The sequence below is a fragment of the Triticum aestivum genome, chromosome 5A (genome assembly GCF_018294505.1).
Source record: "Triticum aestivum cultivar Chinese Spring chromosome 5A, IWGSC CS RefSeq v2.1, whole genome shotgun sequence".
Taxonomy (NCBI): domain Eukaryota; kingdom Viridiplantae; phylum Streptophyta; class Magnoliopsida; order Poales; family Poaceae; genus Triticum; species Triticum aestivum.
In genome coordinates, this window is record NC_057806.1 from 414,182,792 (window position 1) to 414,193,074 (window position 10,283).

A 10,283-nucleotide genomic window follows, 5' to 3' on the forward strand; every position below is an offset into this window, starting at 1 on the left:
CACATACCACCTTTGACTTCAATGTCTTCATACATTTTTAGGGGTCATCTCTGGTAGGAAAACCGAATCAATGAGGGACTTCTACCTGTGTTATCCTGCAATTCTCACAAACACATTAGTCCCTCAACTAGGTTTGTCGTCAATACTCCAAAACCAACTAGGGGTGGCACTAGATGCACTTACAACCGCAATAACAATGAATAGGCTGTATGAATTTCATATAGAATGAAGTCCTCAACTCCCCGTACAACTTTAATTACCTTAGATTTGCCGTATAACCTGTGCCCTCCAATGCTTGTACGATCAGAGTCAAGAGCAGCAAGCAAGCGGAAGTCCTCAGCATCATACACAGTCATCCGGTGTCGCCCAGGTTGCAACCCCCGACCAACAACCATCGCATCAAATGCAATCACGTGGGACAATTTATGAGACAAAGCAATATATCAGAACTAGCAGAGTTGGTTAAATAAAAACCCAACAACGCCCATGACACACCATAGTTTATGAAAGAAAGGAACCAAATCAGCATGGTTTGGGTACCTGAGGCACCATTAGGAACCCTTGCAAGTGGACCATAGTTGCACCGACTTCCAGATCTTCTCGCATTTTGCTCACACCAGCCATTATTACAGCTTTTATGTACCCACACCAGTAAAACTCAAACATCTTTGATGGATCACGCACAGCAACAAAGACCTCAGAGCTTATTGGATCCTCCCTCCGGTTTGCTTTAGGGTTGAACAAACAAGCAGTACAGAGAAGAGCGAACGCAGCACACTGCCTGTTGGCCTCAGATTCAACACTTAGATCGCCTGGGGAAGCAAGCACCGACTCTAGCATTCTCAATGTTATCCTATCTACCGATGCATCCAGACCCAGACCGGCACACACATCCCTCAATACATCACGATCAACATAGCTAGGCTCATGCGGGAAGGGGATCTCCCTGTCGCCCGTACCCAGACCGACCACATCCCTTATAGCATTAGCGGTCACAGGCCGGGAACTGCCATCGCCCATACTAACGGTTCTCCTAATCGGATCTATCCTAGTTGTGTTCCAGAAACTGTACTGACGGTCTACATTTAGTAGCGCTGGAAGGACAGCATGGCTCCAAAGTCCTTCTCGGCGAAAAGCCTATTTTGTGAATCAGTGAGACAAGCAACGACAACATTGACTACCTTAGGGGATAGATAGTTCATAACCCGGACCTTGCCGCAGTCTGCATCAGATTCGCCGCTCGCATTCTCATCTCCGACCACCGTGGGATGGGGCGCCGAAGTGTTCGCACTTGGGACCGCGCTCGAGCTGCTGCCCATCGCGGCCCCGTTCGACCGTGTCCCAAGACGCGCCATCATACACAAGCACTGCAAGTTGAACCGAGCGGGGTTTTAGAATTGCTCAAAGCTCACTAAAAGCAAACAAGAAACCTCCAAGAGAATAATGAGCCGACGAAGAAACCAAAATACAGGTGGTCAGAGGTGGACCATACCTTGTGTTGCTGGGCTTGCGGGGATGGGATGAACCAAGAACTCGACGCCTGCTAGGTGAGGGTGAGGGGGAGAGCTGTCACATCCCTAGCTTCTGGTTTGCTCTGAGCTAGCTAGTCATGTGTTGCATCATGTTTAAATTTTGCCTAAAATTGAAATGGGGATTGACTAAGCCCTAACACCAAATGAATTCAACTAGGGTCAAAATAAAACCTTTTTCATTGAACTCAAAATGTCCTCTAAAAATGTTCAACATTTCTGGTTTGAGGTGGAAGCATCTACCAAAAATGGTTTATATTTTTGCAGGGCATTTTTGGTCACTGAATTAAACCATATTGTATTTGACTTTGGGCATTTAAATACTATAAATAATTTAAATGTTCAAATAAATGTTGGAAAATTGTTAGGGGTCACTGAAATAATTCAGAAAACACCCATAACTGTTTCCAGGATTTTATAAAATGATTTGATATTTTAAATCAAATCAAAAACAAATTGCAGAAAATAGAAAAGATAAAACAGAACAAAATTATAAAAGGGAGAGAATTTTACCTGGCCTCACCCGTGCAGCCCACCAGCCGGCCCAGCTCCCCCACCTGGCCGGCCCAGCCACCTCCTCCCCCCCCCCTTGTCCTCTTCTTCCTCTGCCAGTAGGCAGAGGCGAGGCGTGGCGCGCGCCCGAAGAGCTCCGGCCACCTCCTGCTTCGCCGTGGCAGCCTCCCCGACTCCCTCGCGACGCCACGGAGACGCCTCGACCCCCTCGACCGCCTCTCTCTCTCTGGACCCCATCTCCCCCTCCCCTGACTCTCTTCCCCGAGCCACCCGAGAGTCGCCGTCGCCGCCGCTCGCCATAGCCACGGCCACCGACCACCACTCGTCTCGCCGACCAATCCAGAAGGACCGCATCGTCGTCCTCCTTGTCCACCCCGAGCCAAGCAACCAGGGGAGCGCTGCATCGCCGCCCCGGACGTCTTCTCCAACCTCGGTGCCGGCGATCTCCGTCGCTTGATTCGCCGCGTCCAGAGCCTCCCCGGCCCCGCCGTCTGCACCGTCCGACTCGCCGTGAGCCACTTACCTTATCCCCTAACTCCTTGTGCTCACCCCCGTGCTGTAGCGCCGTTCCCCACGAGCCCGAAAGCTCACCGCCGCCGGCCATGCCGCCGTCGTGGCTACAGACGCCGTAGCTCGTGCCTGGGCGCGTCATAGCACTCGGGTTGCTCCCAGGAGCCCGTAGCGCCCACCAGCCCCTCCTCCCATGGACCATAGCGTCAACCCCCGCACTCACCCGAACTCCGGCGCCGCCGCGAGCGCACTTCCGGCGAGCTCCGGCGCCCCCGCCACCACCCTCCTGCTCCTTTGGATACGGGAGAGCACGGGCTACGCCCCGGTGGTCTCCACGAGTCCAGCCGCCGCCTGTAGCTCAAGTCCGGCGAGCCTCCGTCGTTGTTTAGGTCGCCGGCGGGTTAACTCCGGCCGTGCCGACGTGGCACCGTAATTAGTGGCTAATGATGCCACTAACTAACCCCCCCCCCTCTCACTGACTACTGGGCCCACGCCCCTAACTAACACTAGTTTAATTTCTGTTTAATATTATCTAATCACTGTGGACCCACACGTCAGAGTTGACCCTGATGACGTGGATGTTGACCTGACCCCACCTGTCAGCGAGCTAAACAGCCCTGGGTCACTGACCAGTGGACCCCACTGGTCAGGTTTGACCTGGAGGCGCCCTGTTGACCTGCTGACGTCATGATGATGTCAGGCTGACGCAATAAGTATTTTCTGGATTTAAAATAATCTAATGATTAAATTCAGAAAATAGCTAAAACTTCAATAAATCATAGAAAATTAACCGTAACTCCAAATTAAATAATTTATATATGAAAAATTATCAGAAAAATTCAAGGAATCCATCTGTACCATTTTCATGCATGTTAGAACAACTTATAGGTGCTGTTTAGCACAAATCAATTAAAGGGCATTTATTTAATCACATATGGAGTTTGAATTTGAATTTTATATTCAAACCAACTTCATTTAATCTGTTGCTAGTTGCATTAGCTCAAAACACATTCATATTGCCATGTCATGAGCATGCATCATATTGTGCATTGCATTGATTGTGTTCCTTTCTGTGTTGCCGGTATTTGTCCCCTCTCGATAGACGTGATGCCGAGGATGTGATCGTTGACACTGATGAAGACTCAATGTTATCTTTAGAAGTGCCAGGCGAGCAAAACCCCCTTGTTCACTCCGATACAATCCTACTCTCTCGCTCCTGCTCTCTTTTACTGCATTAGGACAACACCGATTCATCTGTTACTTGCTGCGGTAGCTGAACCCCTTTATCCTTTGCATGACCTGTCATTGCCACAGTAAATAGATGAAACCCACTAGCATGAGTAGGAGTTGTTTGAGCCCTGATGTGCCTACTCATTCATGTTTGTTTGTCATGCCTGCTACTGCTTAGAGTTGAGTCAGGTCTGATTCATCGGGGATGAATCAGAGGCGTGTGAACATGTCCTACTGTGTGTGAGCTAAGTGTGTGAACACGATTTGGTAAAGGTAGCGGTGAGAGGCCATGTAGGAGTACATGGTGGGTTGTCTCATTGTAGCCGTCCTCAGGAACTGAGTTCTGTGTTTGTGATCCATGATTCAGTTACTACCATACATTGGGCCCTGAAATATGACCCCGCTCGACTTCTTATTCACCCTAGTCCTCTGTCCAGGAGTTGCAAGTAGTTTCTGGTGTTTGTAGCTTACTGGAGGCCGTGGACAGCGCTGACCGTAGGGGTGGGCTGTGATGCGGTAGGTACGTGGCACGGTGTACCGGATGCCCGTTTGGTATCTCGGGAACCCTGTTCACATCGTTTGGGGCTGTGAGCGAAACTCCGGCCGGATCTCCTCATGGATGGAACCCGAATAGGCGATAAACCTGGACTAGAGACTTGAGTGTTTAGGTAGGTCGTGGTCTACACCCACGTCGGCTTTCGCTTGAAGTCTGCCGAGCACATGTCGTGTGCAGACGCTAAGTGGTGGAAACATGTATGAAGAAGTACACCCCTGCAGGGTTAACATCATCTATTCGAATAGCCGTGTCCGCGGTAAAGGACTTCTGGGTTGCTTATATCAGTTCATAGACAAGTGAAAGTGGATACTCTAAAATACGCAAGATAAGCGTGAGTGCTATGGATGGCGTTCTCGTAGGGAGACGGGAGCGGATCCATAGTGGTGTATTGATATGGTGAATATGTGGACTCGTGTGCGCCACCTCAAAAGAGTTACATTGCAGTCGTAGTTTAGGATAGCCACCGAGTCAAAGCTGGCTTGCTGCAGTTAAACCCCATCGTCCCTTTGTTGATAATGATGCATATGTAGTTAGTTCTGATGTAAGTCTTGCTGGGTACATTTGTACTCACGTTTGCCTATTTTATGTTTTTGCAGAGAGACTTCAGTCTCACTAGTAATTCCGCGTGGTCTTCGACGTTTAGCTTGATACCTCAGCTACGATCTTGTGCCCTCGGCAGGATCTGGTAGATAGTCAGGCTTCTCGGCCTTTTTCATTTATAGATGTCTGTACTCAGACATGATAGCTTCCGCTTGTGCTTTGATTTGTATGCTCTGAGTGTTGGGTCGTGAGACCCCTGTTTGTAATATCTCGCTCCTCGGAGCCTATTGAATAAATTACTTGAGTCGTAGAGTCATGTTGTGATGCCATGTTGTATTTGCACATATCGAGCATATTGTGTGTATGTTATTGAAATGCTTGGTATGTGTGGGATCTGACCATCTAGTTGTTTATCTTTAGTAGCCTCTCTTACGGGGAAATGTCTCCTAGTGTTTCCACCGAGCCATGGTAGCTTGCTACTGCTCCGGAACACTTAGGCTGGCCGGCATGTGTCCTTCTTCGTTCTTGTGTCTGTCCCTTCGGGGAAATGTCACGCGATGAATACCGGAGTCCTGTTAGCCCGCTACAGCCCGGTTCACCGGAGTCCTGCTAGCCCAGTGCTACAGCCTGGATTCACTCGCTGATGACCGACACGTTCGATGCTGGGTCATGGATGCCTGTCCCTGTAAGTTTGTGCCACTTTGGGTTTACGACTAGCCATGTCAGCCCGGGCTCCTTATCATATGGATGCTAGCGACACTGTCATATACGTGTGCCAAAAGGCGCAAACGGTCCCGGGTAAAGGTAAGGCGACACCCGTGGGAATACCGTGCGTGAGGCCGCAAAGTGATATGAAGTGTTACATGCTAGATCTATGTGGCATTGAGTCGGGGTCCTGACAGCGTTGGTATCAGAGCTTGACTGCCTGTAGGATCACCAAGCCAAACTGGTCGAAGTTGAGTCTAGAAATTCTTTAGTTATATAAGGGAATTGATTGTGGGATGGAACGTAAGGCTCTTTTTACTCCTTATACCTTATGCCTTCTGATCTGAGTCATCTTATCTTTCCTGCGGGGATTAAGAACTAGGCTATCTTTTCTTTCTATCAGGATCACGTGTTACTAATCCGTAGACTTATAGATTGTTGGACTTAAGCCTCGTTTCAGTTCCTACTACCTCTGTATGTTAATTATTGATCTCGAGACCTTGATATTGTGCTTCTGAGTGGTTATGCCACCATTTTTGTGAATGTCTCAAATCTTTTCTGAGCATTTACAGCCGTTATGCTGTCCGAGTCATTCCAGGTTTCTAAATAGTCTGATGCATTTGCAAAATCCTTTCCCTCTGGTTTCGATGTTCCTTTTTGCCAGCTCAATCACACTAATGGTTGAGTTGAGGTATTCTATTGCCTTGACATTATGTTGGAGTTACTATTATGACCCTAGGTGTCTCAGGGGATCATCTAGTAGTCTAGCCATGATTTATGTTCCAGTGTGATGACTCTGGCCGTCATTATCGAAAGCATCCCGTGATGCCATTTAGTAGTAGGTATTCTATCCCTGGGTTTTGAACCCGAGATTCACCCTACTTGCTTCATGTTGATAGTTTGCTCGTTCCTTTAGGTTATTAGTAACCTTTGCATTAGTCCTTGATGTTCGTGGTATTCCTTTCTTCCAAATACTATGAACCGCTTATGGCAGATGTTCCTCGCTGATCGAAAGATCACAATCAGAGTGCTCTCGATGGGTTCTCGATTCTACATTGTGACTCTGCCAGTTCTACCTTTCTGCATGGGTTATCCGGAAGAAATATGTGGAATTCGTTCGACATGCTAAACCATACATCCACAACTCAGAAAATTGTATGTTCCTTTGAGTTGTCCCTCTTTAGTTGTCTTCTGACCCTCGTCTATCAATTGACAGTCAAGAGTATGCGTGCATTCGTTCGTCGATGCCTATTACCCTTGTGGTCCGCCAAGCCATTCTATTTCAGAATGAATAGGAGGAACAAACTCCAGTACCTCATCCATATTTAGGATTGGGTCAAAGTAGTTGTGTTCCGCAGATCAAGTTACAATCCAGCTTCTGGTCTGCTCTACCCTGAAGTATTACCTTCTTTATGACAGGAATTTCATGAGAATTGCACCACCTTTTGTGAATTCTTGACATAGTGATACTTCTCGCCATCCTTTTTCATTCCTCGGTTCCGTGTTGTTGCAGCCGGAGTGCCGACAAGTGAATCATGATGTGTGAACTCAATACTCCTAGCAACCCCATTGCTTGGTAGTTAATGGACAATAATCTTATTCTTAGTATGTTGGTTATTGAATCACCATTCTAAGATTGATCGTGCTACCTAGTCCTTATTTCCTGGTGCACTCTTTGATTGATGAGTTAGGATTTTGTCAAGTCCTCGCTCATTTGATCATATCATCTTGCCCTGAAAAGCAAGATTGTTCTCGAGCTTAGTAACATATCGGTGGTTCGTGATTTTTCCGAAGATCTTCTGGGAAGTATTACCAGGTTGTCACCTGACCGCTGTGTTAAGCTCGTGATCAAGTTGGTTTCTTGTGAACCACCTTCTCTCCAAGAATCGGTGTTAGATATCCCTGAGCTAGTTGGTTAAGCTAGACAACAACTTGGAGAGTTGGAAGATAAAAGCTTGCCTGACTTAGTTCGTCCCAAAGGGGTATTCTTGTGTAGTGTGTGTTGAAGAAAGATGATATCTTCATCGATTGGTCCCTGTGATCAGTTGCTGGACCTATTGTCTTATCAATCCTTTGATTTGAGTGTGGGCTATCGTCAAATCAAGCCAGAACCAACGATGTTCGTAATGTTGTCTTCCTCGTGGTTGATTCCTCGAGCATACACCATTATATCTTTTGGTTCTGACCAATGCTATCACAGTGCTCACATGATGGTGGAAGTCCAGTGATATGGAAATTCCGATGAGTTGTTGTTGAGCCCATTGACAACATCCTTATCTCCTCCATGATGTTGTTGAACATTAAGTTAGTGTTGGAAACTTTTGAAAGCATTTTCTTCATGCTAGCTCATGAAGTACTTGTTTGATGAAAGGAGTGACTTCCTTTGATTCACGTGCATTTTGATGTAAGCTGCCGTCGTGAATTCGAGAAAGTTTGTTTTTGCTCCTTTGGAATCATCCCAAGTCGGTCATGCACGTGCGAAGAATTCTATGGTCTGTTAGACTGATCATCTTCATTCCATATGTATCTCCTAGCACACCAAGCCACTGACTGATTTGTTCAAGGAGAAGGAGTATCTTCATAAGAGCTAATCCGGACTTATGAAAGAACTTCGATATCCTCGATGATGGCTCCCAACCAGAACTCGGTAGTGTTTTATTGTAAGACTACCTTGTGGGCATGCTTGTCTGGAACAACGTGTTCACATGTTTGTAGCAGAACCAGCTCATGATTTGGAGCTTGCTATCGTAGTTCATTTTCTGAGAATCTCGCAACGTCATCTCGTCGATTTGTGTTGCAAACTTTCATTTTTCTTCCTAGACTCGATGAGTCTGGAATATCCTGACACCAACCAGATCTGAGTCTCGGGCAGATATGATGGTTGGAACATTTCCCAAGAACTATAATATTGGTCCCTCGATAACCGGTAAAGTGAATGTCGTGGCCAACACACCCAGCCGGAAGACCTATTATTGTAGCATCTTGTTTGAGGAAGTTGGCCACCTCCCCATAAGGATTTCGTAGGATTTACTCCCTAGTTGCCCTATGGATTTCTGTATTCCGAAGTCCGACCTTTTTACTTGATGTTTTAGATATCAAACCATATCTATGAATGGGCTATACTAGCACATCAAGGAGAACATTAGAAGCGGAGTGCTAAATGTCTCTCGGTCGATTGTCCAGATTTTATTTCCTTGGCCCCGCCAAGGGTGAAGTCTCAGAAGGTGTTATCTTCCTTTGCATCTGCATCATCCATCATTAGCCATCAGGGTAATATGTTGTGTTGTCAGCACCCTTGACACGGATGTTGGTAAAACCTTGATGAATATGGAAATGCTCAAGTTCTTGAGAGCACGCACAAGCGTTAGGCGTTACCATCGGCATTAACTAGGGTTGCTCTCAACTTTCTCGGTTATGCTATAACTTCTCAAACAGTGAATTCACTCTCTATTGTTGGGTTCTTCCCCAGTTACCAGAATCATTCCCAGCATTTGCATTTTGTTCCTAGCTTGCACCACCAATGTGCCATTCTACCATGGGTCTCTTCCATTTCCGGTGGTAAGCAAATTCATCCATTACGTTGTCTTCAACAAGGTAATCCACATCATCCAAGTCCGAGTATGCCATTCTACCGACCCCCGCCAATCGATTGCTGTGATTTGCCTTAGGCTGATATAGAGAGTCTCGATGATCTCTATATCAAAGGTAATTCTTTTTGCCACTTAAGGGGATATATCTTCGAGTCACCTTCTCTAAGGTGCATCATTATGGTGTCATGTCAACTCAACTCCTCGCTACGTTAACAATCGTTTACCACCTTCTTAGGTGTGTAATCGTTGTTTACCTAGTGAACCTTCGTCATCCGCTTCTTTCCACCCCTCTTGATGTGTATCTCGTGTCTCAACCCGAGAGTTGGTCCTATGTCTCATTCCGTGAGTTGATCGATCTTCGAGGAGATCGACCCTTCTAGAGTCTTCTTTCCTCCATGTCATGTTGACAGGATTTCTCAGAGCAAGACTTCAAGACAATGATGGTGAATGAATCAACGTTCAACTGAAGTGTACCCTGGATCGTGAAGATTATACTAGTTTGCGTTTCCCCTTCACCTTGCCCTACGCTTGAATCTCGAGACGAGATTCTTGTTTAGTGGGGGTGCGTTGTCACATCCCTAGCTTCTGGTTTGCTCTGAGCTAGCTAGTCATGTGTTGCATCATGTTTAAATTTTGCCTAAAATTGAAATGGGGATTGACTAAGCCCTAACACCAAATGAATTCAACTAGGGTCAAAATAAAACCTTTTTCATTGAACTCAAAATGTCCTCTAAAAATGTTCAACATTTCTGGTTTGAGGTGGAAGCATCTACCAAAAATGGTTTATATTTTTGCAGGGCATTTTTGGTCACTGAATTAAACCATATTGTATTTGACTTTGGGCATTTAAATACTATAAATAATTTAAATGTTCAAATAAATATTGGAAAATTGTTAGGGGTCACTGAAATAATTCAGAAAACACCCATAACTGTTTCCAGGATTTTATAAAATGATTTGATATTTTAAATCAAATCAAAAACAAATTGCAGAAAATAGAAAAGATAAAACAGAACAGAATTATAAAAGGGAGAGAGTTTTACCTGGCCTCACCCGTGCAGCCCACCAGCCGGCCCAGCTCCCCCACCTGGCCGGCCCAGCCACCTCCTC

General features: G+C 46.3%; 1 long non-coding RNA gene across 1 annotated transcript; it reads right to left on the reverse strand.

The window, feature by feature from the left end:
- Positions 1–37: 37 nt before the first annotated feature.
- LOC123107026 (uncharacterized) lies at positions 38–1,567 on the reverse strand. The gene is made up of 3 exons (XR_006451571.1): positions 1,493–1,567; positions 261–1,367; positions 38–95 (listed from the first exon to the last, which is right to left on the reverse strand). It is a non-coding gene; the product is annotated as an uncharacterized lncRNA (long non-coding RNA).
- Between the last annotated feature and the right edge of the window lie 8,716 nt (positions 1,568–10,283).